The sequence below is a fragment of the Pelodiscus sinensis genome, chromosome 18 (genome assembly GCF_052426305.1).
Source record: "Pelodiscus sinensis isolate ZL-2025 chromosome 18, ASM5242630v1, whole genome shotgun sequence".
In the NCBI taxonomy this organism is placed as follows: Eukaryota; Metazoa; Chordata; order Testudines; family Trionychidae; genus Pelodiscus; species Pelodiscus sinensis.
Genome location: NC_143069.1, coordinates 27,626,329 through 27,641,446, shown reverse-complemented (window position 1 = coordinate 27,641,446; position 15,118 = coordinate 27,626,329). Strand labels below are relative to the sequence as shown.

General features: G+C 48.4%; 1 long non-coding RNA gene across 1 annotated transcript; it reads left to right on the top strand.

The window, feature by feature from the left end:
- Window positions 1–337: 337 nt before the first annotated feature.
- Window positions 338–6,291, top strand: LOC142823806 (uncharacterized). The gene is made up of 5 exons (XR_016347158.1): window positions 338–536; window positions 1,117–1,141; window positions 1,485–1,540; window positions 3,471–3,502; window positions 4,753–6,291. It is a non-coding gene; the product is annotated as an uncharacterized LOC142823806 (long non-coding RNA).
- The last annotated feature ends 8,827 nt before the right edge of the window (window positions 6,292–15,118 follow it).

The window sequence follows — 15,118 nt, the reverse complement described above, 5'->3', positions numbered from 1 at the left end:
GCTCCCATATCCACACACTCCCCTATTCCAGGCAGCGGTTCCTAGCCCCTCTCTCTCCTCGGTCTGCCCCTTCTGGAGAATAGCCCAGGAGGGCACTGGCTCTGGGAACAACAGTCCCTGCTGTGGAGTTCTCCAAGTCCCTGTAAACCAGTGTGTTGGTTTCTCCCTGTCCACTCTGTGCTGAGTGCGCCCCGTGTCTCTGACGTACCCTCGCTCTCCTCAGGCATGGCTGCTCCCAGGTCTCTGTCACTCCCTGGCTGTGTGGCAGTGGCTTTGCTGTCAGAAGCTGGGGCACAGACAGGCTGTGAGTCCACCCAGGCAGGGACTGTCCTAGACAGAGCCCAGAAGTGTCCCTGTCAGCATGACCCCCGGTGCAGGGAGACCTGCAGCATGAACTCTGCAGCCCCAGCCCCTGCAGGGTTGTTGACACTGGTCTGATTTCCCACAAGGGCCATTGGGATCTGCGGTCATTGGAGGAATCGTTGGGCTCTCTGTCCTGTGTCTGGCGCCACTGATCTACCTGCTGGTGAAGAAAGGTAGGTGACGAGGACCTGAGCCACAGGCGGTGAGCGCCTGTCAGGGGAGACCAAGGGGACCATGTTCCAGTGAGCCCACATAAGAAGCCTACATTCAGTGGCTTTCAATGGGACTTATGTGGCATGGTGTCTCTGGGGCATTCAGAGATGCTGCCCCAAATGCGTAGTGGCTTCTACAAAAACTTCTAAGGAAAGTAGGAGCTGAAGTGCCCTGAGCTGACAGTGGGGTGAGAGCTCCCTAATCCCATAGGCACTTTGGGAAGTAACATCCCAGTCCTAGGCTCCTGTGGAGGGATGGACACGTCACATAGGAGGCAGCTGCTTGCAGAGCCGGAAGCCTGCATAGCTCCAGGGGCTATTCCATGGAGGTACATTAAGCCCATGATTGCCTAAGTTGTCTAAGGGATTTGCATAGTCTAACTTGGCAACCGGGTCTCCAGATCCCTTGGGCGGCTCTGAAATGCCCATGGTAACCATAGTACAGAGCAGCCCCTGGTCACAGCATTGCAAAACAATCCTTCAGTGGTGCAGGGAGGGACTGAGATGCTGCTAACTGTAATTTCCTTCATTTTTCTTTCAGTCATAGTGAAATGGAGGCATCTAAGGTAGGGAGGAGGGGACCTTCGCCTGGGGTGCTGAGTCTGCAAGTGTCCCCGGGGGTGATGCGGAGGTGGGGGGGAAGGATGGGGTGGGATGGGAACTAAGTTCTCAGCCACCCTGGAATGTTCCCTGGAGAGTGGGAGAGGGGTGGACAGCGGGAGATCCCCTGAGGATCCCGTGGGATTGCCCGGCCTCTCTTGCTGTCAGTGTCTAATGCAGGCTGAGACACAGCTGCAGGGAAGGGAGGCTCGTGCATCACACAGCGCCCAGCAGCAGCGTATGCACCACAAACTCTGCACAATGCCCCACCACACTGACATGTTTCACACTGATATTTACTTTCCACAGGGAAGAGCTCCCAAATCACAGCACGGAGAACACACCCACAGAGGAGCACATCCAATGTAAGGACCTGTACTTTCCCCTTCCTGCTTGTGTGTGGGTAAGGCCTGGTGTCCTCCAAGCCTGGAGAATGGCACACGAGGTACTGTACAGACAGAGTCGAAAAAGAGTCTCTAGCCCTACGAGTTGATAATCCCAGGCATCAGAAGTTGTTTGACTCCTAACTGCAGGCCAGCGGCAGTCTGGAATCTCAATACTTTTGAGGATCTGGGCCAAAGGGTTTGATGACAAGGGCTACATCTACACTGGCACCCTTTTCCAGAAATGCTTAAAACAGAACAGTTTTCCGTTATAAGTATTTCCGGAAAAAGAGCGTCTACATTAGCAGGATGCTTTTCCGGAAAAGCGTCCGTGGCCAATGTAGACGCGCTTTTCCGGAAAAAAGCCCCGATCGTCATTTTCGCGATCGGGGTTTTTTTCCGGAAAAGACTACTGGGCTGTCTACACTGGCCCTTTTCCGGAAAAGTTTTCCGGAAAAAGGACTTTTGCCTGAGTGGGAGCAGCATAGTTTTTCTGGAAAAGCAGCTGATTTCTTACAGTAGATCGTCAATGCTTTTCTGGAAATTCAAGGGGCCAATGTAGACAGCCTGCAGGTTGTTCCGGAAAAGCAGCTGCTTTTCTGGAGTAAGTGGCCCAGTGTAGACACAGCCAAGGGGAAAATAAACCAAGCTGAGTGAGAATGGGGTGCAACAAGGAACAGACACAAAAACCACCGAGCCATGGTCCCCTGCTGATGTCCCCAAAGCTGTACGTCTGAGCGGTGATACCCTGACATGCTCCCCTTGCACAGAGCTCATGCCTGGCTTCCTGGTCCTGCCTGTGTCTGATCTACCTGTCCTTCCACTGATCCTAATTCACTATCCAGGGCCTGACGAGCAGGAAGGGCTGCCCTTTGGGAAGGGGAGGTGATAGGATCAGAGAGCTGGAGGGCTGAAAGGGGCCTAAGGGGACCTTGTGCTGTAATTCACAGACTATCAGGAACCCTTCTGACCATCTAGTACAGGGGAGGGGACGCTAAGGCCCAGGGGTTAGATGCGGTCCCCAGCTTGCCTGGATCCGGCCCCTGAAACTCAGAGCTTCCCCCCAGCATTGAAGAGCTCACGCTGGTGCTCCAGTCCCCCTGTCACTTCACTGTGGGACTGGACACACAAAATCTACTAGCTGGGGCCCTCCTAGACTCTGGTGTGCCAGGGGAATGTGGGGAGCGTCTTTCTCTTTCACAGTCACAGGACACATCACGGAGGGTTTTTTTTAGTTTTGTTTTTCCATCTCTCACTTGTGTGTGTGTGGCCACTGACTGATTTTTCTGTGGGTCAGCAGCCCCCACCCAAAAAAGGCTCCTTACCTGTGTCTGAGCTCCTGTATATCACAAGCCAGCAACTTCCCCTGTGCCTTACACTAACTTCCAGCACTTGGCCCTGTGGGGCCCGACCTGCTGTGCTCTGTAGTTCCCCCCACAGCCATGTTAAACAAAAATAATTGGGGTCCACATCTCAGCTCCCCCTCATACCCTGGCTGCTGCCGTGACACAGTTAGAACTGACACCTCAGTGAAACCCAGATGTGGTCCCACGGCCCCAGTGCTAGCTTATTTTGGGCTGTCTCAGGCTGTCGCTGTGTTTACTTCACCGCAGTTTCCATTTCAAACCCAGCGCAGCTAGAACAAACCACCCTGGTGAAACGTGTCCATTGAAAGAACCGGTCAGGCCCTGAAGGGTAATTTCTCATGTTCAGCAGGACAGTGGGTGCTCGACCGAGAGCCAGTGTGAACAGACACCCCCAGTGAATAGTCTGAGGCTGTGTTTTGATGTTGTGGGTCAGTACTAGGATGTGTTATGTTTGAACATCTAAATCAAACATAGGCAAATCTCCGGGGGCGGGAGGGCTCCCCCTGGAGCAGCTCTTACGCGCCTGCTCTCTGCTCTCTCCACAGATGCCGCCCTCAGTGAGTTTGGTGCAGCCCGGGTAAGTTTCAGTGTCAGTTGAATCCTGACTGAGAATTTCAGGCTCAGGATTTGCTCCATCCCAGCGGGAATTTGTGCCATGAGACACTGTCCAGTGCTGGACTGAGGCCAGCACTAGGGGTGTGAGCAGGGATCGGCATTCCTCTCTGCCTGGCTGGGCTTTGGGAGCTGTCTCAGAGAGTGTAATGCAGACGGGATCGCTATGTTCACCTTGTCTGCCGTCCTGCAGGATAACGTTCCTCATTCCTGCCTAGAATGTCTGCCACTGCAACTATCGCTTCTAACCACCCTTGTAATGGGTGAGATTTTTCTCTCCTTCAGCCCAGTTTTCCATCTCTGCCTGCTCCTGCCTCTGCGTTGAGCAGGCTGAACATTTTTAAAGAAAAAAATATTTTTTTTGGAGAAAAATGAGCTTTTTTTCCCTACAATGAATTTTTTTCCAAAATTGCATGATTCTTCTGAAATTTTCAATTTGGCTTGCAAAAGTTGGTTGAAGATTTATTTCAAAGTGATTGTTGAAATTGTTTCCTCAAAATTGGCTTTTCACCAAAAATATATAATGATTTTAATAAAGTTGGTGGAGAATTCTGATGAAAAATTGCAAAGGCAAATTGTGCAAAAATTAAATAAAATGGATCCACCTTTCCGGTTTCAAACAGGAAGTGCACGCTCATTTTTTGAGTAGTAACATTAGTTCGAACCAAGAGCTTTGCTTCAAACTAACAGGTCATGGCACTCACTTCCTGGTTTGAAACAGCTGTGATTCCAACTAGCAGGCAGGGCGAGATCTTGCTAATGAAGTACAAGATATTTAAATCCCCGCTTCATTAGCAATTTCAGTACACTACATTTGCATCTCTATCTCAAGATAGGGAGCAAGCGGAGATATACCCTGAGGGAGTCAAAGTCTACTTTTCTGAAATCCAGAGTGTGTATTTTGCTGCTCTTCTTTCTTCCTTTGGTCAGCATCCTGAATCTACCATTTTAGGATCACTGCTTCCTATGTTGTCACCCACCTCTGCTTCTCATATATTTTCCAAAATTATCCCCAACATTCTCCAAAAATGTCCTGGTACAAGTGCTGAAGGAACACACCAGGGGCCATGTGCAGCTTGACCTGCTGCTCACAAACAGGGAGGAGAAGCTGTTTTGTTTTAGATCCCTTCAGAGAGCTAGTCTGTTGTAGTGTTAATCCCTGTTGCGGTTTTGGGGTTAGCATAAGAGTAACAAGATTTTATTTTTGTTTTAAAGCTTCCTCGGACGCAGGAAAGCAGGACCTCAACATACGCCGTCGTAGGCAAAGCCCGTGGCAGGCCCAGCTAACGCTTCGGCTTCAGAAACAAGTGTCCCAGCCTGAACTTCTGTCTGCACTGACTCTGAAATGGCGGGCACTGAAGAGCCAGTGGCCTAATCACTGAGTAGCCTTAAAACTTCAATGGGAGTTTCCTGGAATCACGCTTTGTCACCTGGAGACCACTTTAGCCAAACTGGGAGATTCTAGGTGCTAACAGTCTGGTGTGGCAATGGCGCTAAGACGGAGACCCATACCTGCCAGAGGGATGTTCTTTTAGCATTCGGGAACCACCTGAGGCTCTTTTCTCCCTCTTCTGCACCCAAACCTCCTGGCCCAGCCCAGAGCCTGCACCCAAACTTGCGCCCACAGACAAAACCCTGCACCACTTTCCACAATCCTCCCTCTTCTCTTGGTTTAGAAGCTTTATCCTTTACCCACACTCCCTCCCAGAGCTCACACACCAAAACCCCCTCCTGCCTGCATCCCAGCCCCCTGTTCCATCCAGAGCCTGCACTCTGCACCCCATCACCCTCATACAGCATGAACCCCACACCCAAACGCCCCCCTCCTCTGCTCCCTGCATGGGCCTGGTGAAAATGAGGGAAGACTGGGTGGGAGGAGGGGTGTTGGAGTGAATTAGGGTGGAGCTCAGAGAAGGGGAGGCAGGGCAAGGGTCCTTGGGTTTGCACAATTAGACAGTTGGCAATCCTTCCTGTTCTCCAGCATGTCAGTGCTGTCCGCCTGCATTTCCCTTAGCCTCCCGAACTCTGCTGCTCTCTTTTATCTGGAATTTTATACACATGGGGGCAGATGTCAGCGTGTTTATTCCCACTGTAATAAACCTGCAATGTGAATTTGTGCAGTGGTGGTTCCGTCTCGTGTGCTCAGTTCTTCAGCTCCCCGCGAGATGAACAATGGAGGTCTGCCGAGCCATGAACCCTACACTCCCCACAGGCCCCACAAACTTCCTCGTGGGACACTAATCCCAGGCCCAGAGCAAAGCCAGCCGGGGCTGCAGTCTGGCCAGGAGCAGGCCCCACAGACAAGGATTCTGCACAGCCCAGCAGCCTGGCAATAACAGGGAGCAGCAGCCTCTCCCCTTTCTGTATTTCTGCCTGCTCCCCAGTTGGGGCATGTTTAAAGCCTCCACCCTGCTGTCAGTTTCCTCTTCCTGGACCTAGGCAGCTCCTCATCACTGCTGCCTGCTCCTGAGAGTGGAGGAGGGGAACTCGCTGATCCCCTGCCTAGGGCCAGGCCGTGGGTTTTCTGGGGAACCTCCCAGGACATTTCTGACCCCACCCAGCTGCCGCCCCAGGGCTGGGGTTAGGGCCGGGCTGGCTCCCAGCTGGGCTCCCCTCTCCCCTCTAGATGGGACCAGAGCCCCACTGCCCTTCTCCTCAGACTGTTTGTTCTGCCCCGCCCCTCCCCCTCTGGGGTCCCGGTTCGGGACTTGTCTGAGTCTCTTGTGAGCTCTGGCTGCCCCCCTCCCATTGAACCCCTGGGCTCTGGTCCTGGACAGACGCCTCTCGCCCCAGCCAGAGACCTTAGCTCTGAGCTTGCACCTCAGGCCTCTGGGGCTCACACCCCTCCCAGAACTGGGGGTAGAACCCAGGAGTCCTGACTCCTCCCTCCCCCCTCCCGCTCTCATCACCAGACCCCCAATACCCTGCACGGCCCATAGCTAGAGTTAGGGACTGTCCCTAAATCACATAATTTTTTGGTGCTTTTCAAAGCCCTCTCCCCGCTTTGTAACCTGAAATAAACATGCAGCATTAAAGACTCTCCCTGCAAAACATTACATCATTTATGAACAGCCCCATGAAACCCGGAAGTCCCGACTCCCAGGTCCCCTGGTCTAATTCAATGGACCCCACTCCCTTTTCAGTACACGGGTCCTTCTCTGCCCCCCACCCCAACTAATTTTTCTGGCAACTAAAAAAAGGGGCTGGGTGGAAGACAAAAACTGCAGAGGAACACTAAATTTTGGCTGCAAGCAGCTGACAACCAAAATATTTTGTGCTATTTTATTTGGTTGATTGTTTTTCTTTTTGGCTCATGCTTGGCTGTGTCCAGACTCAGGGGTTTTTTCGGGAAAAGTAGCCTTTTCCCGAAAAAACTTCCCCTGCGTCCAGACTCAAGCCGCGTTCTTTCGAAATTAATTCGAAAGAACGCGGCTTTTCTTTTGATGGCGGTAAACCTCAATTTACGAGGAAGAACGCCTTCTTTCGAAAGTTCCTCTTTGGAAAGAAGGCGTTCTTCAATGTAAATAGGGCTTCTTCAAAAGAGAGCATCCAGACTCACTGGATGCTTTCTTTCGAAAAAGCAAGCCGCTTTTTCGAAATTTCTCCGTGCAGTCTAGACGCTCTCTTTCGAAAGAGGTTCTTTCGAAAGATGCTTTCAAAAGAGCCTCTTTCGAAAGAAGCCTGCAGTCTAGACATAGCCCTTGTGGTTTTCCAAGAAAGAACTGAAAATGTCAGAGAAAAGCAGACACTTTTTTCGCAAAACCTTTTCATACAATTTTTGGACAAACAAAAGTTTAGTGGGAAAATTATTACGACTTCTAACTTTCTAGCTTCTAACCTGCGAACTTCAGAACTATCAGCCAACACAAGAAATCTAGTGAGCTGGACATACTCATCAGCCTCCAATGAGCGAGCATGAAGAGACTCAAATTTGTCACTCTGCGCACTTAACCACTGGTCTGCACAGCCTGTTGGAAAAGGGCTCTTTGAGAAAAATATTCACTTGCTCTGAAGGGGACTCACATGGTGGGACTCTGGCCTGTGTTCTGCAGCAAATCCGACTAGCTTCTGGCCTTGCTAGATCTGTGAATCTCCCCTCTAAAACTGACCTCATGAGTTAGGCCATACGCAAGAGGAAAATAAAACTGGGACGTAGAGAAGCCAGGCCCCACTGAGATTTGGCAGTTACAGGGTATCCTGGGAACAGCAGTCTCTCCATGAAGAGCTCACAGACCAAGGATGGCAAGGGGCAGCCTCAGCCACTAACCACTGGGTAGGAGACATCTGGGAAACTGGGGCCAGATGAAGCGACCAAAAGGAGGCAGAACATTTTTTTCCATCAAAATTGTGAATTCTCAAAATGTATTGATGTTTCCGGGTGAAAATAAACACACAAACCCATTAACTTGAACATTTCCTAAACATTCTGTTTGCATTTTGGTTAGTCCAGGTGTCCCTCCTCTCATGAATAAGCCCCCAGGGGTTCCACGGTGCAGGGCAGTGCCACTGAAAGAGCTCTGAGCACACATAGGACTCCCACATGTATAGCTCAAAAGGGGCATAATCTGGCTAGGAGAATCAATGGGAGAGGACCAGCTGATGTCAGTCCACATGGCTCCATTGGTATCAGTGGGACCAGATCCCCTGCTGGTGTAAATTGATGTCATTCAATTGGATTCAATGGCTGATATCCCCAGCAGCTATACATTGGTACAGAGAAAAGGGTGGATCTGTGTTGATTTATACTGGCTGAAGATCTGGCCCCAGAGCTTGGATTTATACAGGCCTCCCTGGGGGAGGGTGATAGGAAATACCCCTCAGTGGCCAGCGTTCCAGCGATCTCCCACCTGATAATACGTCATTCAAGTGGGTCTCTGTGATGAAGTGGGGATTGTATTCGCTCTGTTCGCTTTGTTAAGTTGAAGAGGATTCTACTGTCCCATGGTATGCTTTTTAAAAAAAATAAAAATGGGCAACTAAAGCTAGACATTTTTCAACAAAATCTTCCAAGTTCTAAAAAGACTTAACTGAAAAGAATTAAAATTTGTGTGTGATAACATTTAGGTTTTGGATTATCTGGCTGAAATTAATTTTAATGTGTAAAATTTTGAAGTCAAAAAAGAAAATGCCTTTTTTTATCAATATTTTATTTCAAGAATATTTTTACTTTTGGGGAAAAAAATTGAAAATCAAAATATTTTGATCTGTAATCATTTCAGTGGTGCCTTATGGAAGCTGATGTGCAGGTTTTTCATGCTTCTCTATGTGCTCGGATGTCTGGTAAGACATCTCACATAATGCACCATGCTTCCTTCTCGTGGTGAGGGGTGATGTTGTATCATGAAACTCTTAGAAGATGTAGTTAGATTGAGAGACAGATCTATAGAGGAGGGATGGTGACAAGGAAATGAAGTTAGATCATCCACCAAAAGTGCCATGAATCAAAATATTTTGGTTTATGGTTGAAAAAAAATTGATTTTTCAGTCTTCGCTGCTTGTACTGATAAATCAAAAGTTTTCATGAACATTTTTTAGTTAAAATCCTAATTTTCAATAAGAAACATCTTTAATCAAAATGTTAGGATCATATTAGCTAATAGGATTTAGAGGATCTGTTATGGCCACACCGCTTGCTGTGCCCCATTTATAGTACATGCTGCAGAGAGGGGTAGCTGCTTATAAATCCCTGATTCTCTTCTTGACTCTGGGGAAAGTGAAAGCTCCAAAAGCCCCTTCCCACCCCCGCTGATAGCTAGAGCATATCGTTCTCCAGCTGCCAGTATCGGTGGCTATGCAGTGACTGGTATAGGCTGTCAGCTCTACACTTGCTGGAGAACTTGCTGAATATTGTTCCCTTGCTGGTCCTTCGGCCAGGTTTACATAAAATCAGGGTAAGGTAACAATAGGGCAAATTGGCTAATTTTTCCATGAATATTGAGGCTTTTCTCTGTCCTCATTCCAACTTATCAACATCCTTTTTCAACTGTGGATGCCAGAACTGGGCACAGGATTCCAGCAGGCATCACAGCACGGCCAAACATGGAGGTTTAATAACCCCGTTAGTGCTACCCAATAATCCCCTCTTTATGCATCTTGGGATCACATTAGTGCTTGTGACCACAGCATCCCACTGCGCGCTCATGCTCCACTGATAACCCACCATGATCCCCAAATCTTTTGCACACTGTTTCCCACGCTGTCTTGCACATATCTAACTGGGCGTGCCTGCCTTCCATTCAGAGTCAATATCTCTGGTTCTGACTTATAGATACCTAGATTGCAAGGCCATTTGGGACCACTGTGGTTATCTAGTGTGAGCTTCTGTGCGACAAAGCTGTGGGTGGGATGCGGGGGTCAGTGGGCGAGATCCTCAGGCCTGGGTGATGCAGAGCATCAGGCAAGGAAAACAACGGCCCCTTCTGTCCTCATCCTCCAGGCTTTGTGGGGCCCGGCTGTGCAAACACCCCTCAGGAAACCCAACACCAAGGCACATTGTAAAGATGTTTCATAAATGTAACAAGCAAGAGGAGATGGAGGCGAGGGCCGAAATAGGAGCTGCCTGTAACTAAAATAGATGGTGCTGTGGTGCCGCCACATGTGAAGACCTGACCTGTTTGTGCTAGATATAGACCCAGAGACGCAGCCACAGGCCCCCTCCCTGCATGTGCTCTCTTCATAATAAGATCCTGTTTTCAGGGCTGGATCCTCTCCCCTCACCGACCTCATCCCCATGGATCGGCTGCACGAGCAGCCCCGAGCAGCCGTGTGCACAGCAATGCAGATCCAGAGACATGCATCTTCCGTGAGGCGGAGACCTTCACATCGGCCATCTGCCACGCTCACTTTTACCTCGAGGATGGTCCCTGTGCTACATTCTCAGCAGGGCTGGGTGGCTGGGCGAGCGGCCCCTCCTCCTGCACCTTGGCCCAGTCATTGCCGATGCCATGAGACCCTGGTAAAGGTTCTCTGAGCCAGCCCATCTCCTGCCGGGGGAAGGGAGACACTGAACACTGCCCCTGTTACCCCCAAAGCAAGGTCTCTCCTATGCAGAGGGGGACAGTTCGTCCATGGAGATGCCTGGTCTATCCCCAACCCAGCTGCTGGCATTGCAGTGTGGGGTGGGAAAGGGGGTAGAGCTTGGACATTCCTCTGCTCAGCTGATCCCTGCCTCTTGTGTCCCCCTACTCTTGGATGGGGGTGTGGCTTGGGAATGGGGGCGTGGCCAGGACTTTCCTGAAACCATTCAATGCCCCGCTGCTGGGGAGTGCTGTGCAGAGACCGGAAGTTTTGTATTAGAACTGGAATCCTGGAACACCTGGGATGTGCCCCAGCGTGTGATACTGAACCTCTGTGGATTTCACACTATTGGTGTAATTCACTGCTCCGGTGTGAGCCGGGAGTCCCCTCTGGAGACACGGAGAGCATTGGCCTCAGATGGGGGGGACATGTTGGCGCCCAGTGAGTGGGACCAGCAATGGCCTGTGGCTAGTAGTGTGTGTGTGCTGCAAAATGTACATCAGATACCAGCGCACGGCATCCTCAGAGAGTCTGGCCCTGCGGTGCGGGGGAGGGGGAATGGTGCATAGTGTTTCCACTCGCACCTCTGGCCACACACACGTCAGGTTGCTCCCAGACATGCGACAAGAGACCACAACCTACCGGTTCCTCTTCTGCTCCCCTGGGGAGGAGGGGACCGGAGACACAGAGCCGCCAGGGTTTTCCTCCGAGGTCCAGATGCTGCTGCAGCGTCCCCTGGCTCGGTCACTGGCTCCTGGTCCCCATGATCCTGCTGTGGCTGCTCTGTAAGTTTGGGGAGAGCTCCCTTCCCAGAAGCTCAGGGAGGGGAGGGGGTATATCTCTGGGCTGTAGGGAGCAGAGAAAGAGGGAGGTTTATGGTTCTGCTGGGAAGAGGGGACGTAGGGACTGGCCTGGGGTCAGAATTACATTAAAAATATTGAGCAGGTTAAACGGTGACGACACCTGGCTATTTCACTGAGAGCTGGATGGCCAGTTCATCTCAGATTGAACTGGCGATTGAAAAGCTGGATATAAATTCATGGCACGTGTTTTCCTACCGTGTCTGATATGATTTTTATTCTTCTTCCAATGTTTGTAACTTCATCCCATATAATACCCTTGTGAAGGCATCATAGTATAATGGACACTGCAAGCAATGTAGCAATTCAGACACTCATTTCCTATTGCATTTTAACCATTTGAAAATGAGAGGGCCTGAGTTAATTCACATTGTAAACTCATTGAGGCAGGCTCCAATTGTCTGTTCTATGTGTACACGGTCTCTAGCACAATGGGGATCTGGTTTATAACAGGGGCGCCTAGCTGTTACGGCCACTGAAAATACTAATAACACATTTACAAAAATTACTGAACTTTCAAATTCTGATGTTCTGAAATGCCAGTATTAATGTGTAGAATTACTGGAAAATATTCGATGCTCAATGGGCTGAGTTTTCCAAGGAATTACCAGGGAAGGAGGATTCTCTTTTATTAAAGGTGTTTTTTTTTTTTTTTTTTTTTTTTTTTAACAACCAGATTATTGATGTCAAGGAGAGTTTTTTCTACTGACTGCAACTGATTTCTGGTCAAACCCTCAAACACTACTGGAGACTTTATAATCCCTCCTTATAGCTATCCAGACTTTGTTACATTCCTTACAGTGTCTTGCCACTATTATCCTCATTGAGACCTGTCACATGTGCATTGACTGTACCTTCTTTCCTATCATCCATTGTGGGAAAATGTAATAATCAAGTCTGCAGAAACAATGTCTTTAGAAGGGGTCAAAATGTTGAGACTGTTTTAAACTTTGAAAATAAATGGGAAAAATTCAGACAAAAAGGTTTGTTTATTTTCCCAGCCTCCTTTTCCCTAATTTTTCAACCACCTTTCATTTCTCTATCTGTATAATGCGGATACGGGTGCTGATCTCCAGCAGAAAGATTCTGATACTGAAATGAAATCTGGGAATATTCTACATCAAAAGACTTTGCAAAGAGCCTTCCCCTAATTATTATTACAAGGATGTTTAATTGTTTTATAGAGAGACAAGAAGGGAAGAAGCTGTATTTCTCAGTTTGAAAAAAATTGTTACAATGACATTTCTGCTGAAATTGATAAAGTTTAAAATGTCATGCTTTCCATATGGCCATATCCCAGGGTACACTGCAGGCCGTATCCCAGGGTACTTTTGTCTATACTGCAGGGTTTTTGCTCAAGAAGCATTTTGCAGAAGAGATCTTGTGCAAAAATCTTGTGGTGTAGACATAGCCCCAGGAAGGAATCCTGTCTTTACTAGTTTGGAGGGGAAACACCCTCCAACTACTGAGTACCTGTACCTGTTATCACTTCTGTACATACATAACATCCCTCTTGTGAGTAATCTCATTAAAGATAACAGGGCTACTCCTATGAGTAATGTTATGCATGTGTTTTACTATGTGAAGGCCCAGAGATTAAAATTGTGTCACTTAAATAAACTATAGTCTCTTCTGGGCAGCGACTGTCTTTTTATTGTGACTAGGCTTAGAAGGATTAGATTTTTATCTGTACATGCCACTACATGTCAATTTCACTGTACACACAGAAAAACTAATACATATATACTTAGTTCCATCGGTAATAATGGAAATGTCTAGGCAAAGTAAGAGAAGTTCTGCTTGAGACGTTACTGAATTTGATTTAAGATATTTGGTCAGTATATTTTGGGTCCATTGGGTCTTAAGCTTTCATTTTTTGAATCTCAGTACTGACAGTCATTAAATATTTATTATTTGTCACCCATAATTTTCTTCAACTGCTATAATTTAATGAGACAAAAATAAGTCTTTTTTTATTATCCATTGAAATTATATTCAAAAAATTGAATTCTGTTCAGTTTAAATACAACAGGGTTCCTCCTCTGGAACAATAAGCAAGAATTTCCTGGTGCAACCTTGGTACCAAACATAATTAATAATTCTAATAACAATTATTAACATTGTACTGTTGTGCAAGTAGAACGTGAAATCTTCAAGCTCTAAGCCATGGTGCTCATTGCTCTAACTCAGTAAATGGAGGTTTTCAGCATCCAGCCTTTAAGTCTGTAGCTGCACATGGCTGTGACCCCATCACGGGAGAGATGTGCGGTGAATTTTGGGCTCTGCCACTGAGTCCCATTGTGACCCCAGATTGCTCTGTGATTCGGTGCCCACCTGTAACAGTGGACTCAATTTATTAATCTTTGGAGCTTAGACACCATGGTGATAGGATGGAGAGAGAGAGAGGAAGAGAGAGAGAGAGAGAGAGAGAGAAATGGCCCAAATATTCTTCTCTGGCCATGCTGGGGAATGGACAGGATGGGCTGACCCTGTGTGTCACTTAGTGCTCTGAGCGCTGTACGCTGTGTGATACTGTAAGATATGTGGAGGGGAGTGTTAAGGCCCCAATCCTGGAGTCAGATCTGCATAAAGATCCCATGCCAGCCTGGATCTCACTGCAGGGCTAGAGCTTCTTATTGCTTGGACTTTCTTACCGTTATTTACTTTCATGTCAGTGTGAGCATGTCCCCAATACAAACTCTTTATGATTAGAGATTCTCTGTCTGCTTCTCACCCTCTCTCGTGAAGGTGCCGGGGTCACAGGCCAGGAATTCTGCAGTTCCCCAGGTGAGTGTATGAACACAAGGGACGTGGGAAGGACAAGAACAGGAGAGAAAGGAACAAAATTCCCAGGCCCTTGCAAAGGAAGGAGGTGGGAGGAAAGAAACCTTTGCAGTCCCTGTCTGAAATCCTGTTAATTATAGTTAATTCAGTGATTAATTCTCACAGTGGCTGACCATAAACTTAAACAAAAAGGAAGTGTATTTAGGGACAGATTCTCAGGTGGGATAAGCCAGTGTAGCTTTGTTGATTCCAATGGACTGTGGCCAATTTACCCCCAGCTGGTTATTTGCCCTACTGACCGTGCTGGAGCACTGGCTGGGCCTCTGGCCTCAGTGACTCTAATGGAGACAAGGTTGTTTATATCAGCTATGATCTGGCTCCAATGCAGCAGGGATTCATGCTACCTCTCCCACCCCCAATAAAAGATTAACTTGCGGCTTTAAACTGCATTTATATGTGAGTTTCCACGTGACCAGATGTTTCTCCTTTCACCATCGATACAATTCTCATCCCAGCTCCCTCTCATTCCTCTCCCGGGCACACACGTCCATGTCTGTTTGTCGTTTCAGGTGATCTCCCTGCACCTCAGCTGTTCCTGAATCCGACGTCGGCTCAGGATGGGGAGACTGTTTTAGCCCGCTGTGCACAGTTTCGATATGCTAATATTACCAGAGTTTTTTTCTGCAAAGACGGGGTGGCTCTTTCCAACCAAAAATTTAAAACAGGCCAAGCTAGTTACACATTCCTCTTGAATGTCTCCATGCAGAGCGAAGGGCGCTACTCCTGTAGGTATCAGATCAAGGATGAGAAAAACAAGGAAGTCAATTCTGCTCTCAGCGCCCCCTTGCAACTGAAGGTCACAGGTGAGTGGTTATAAGCCACACAGCACGGCCAGGAGAAAGGGGTGAAATGGTGGGTCT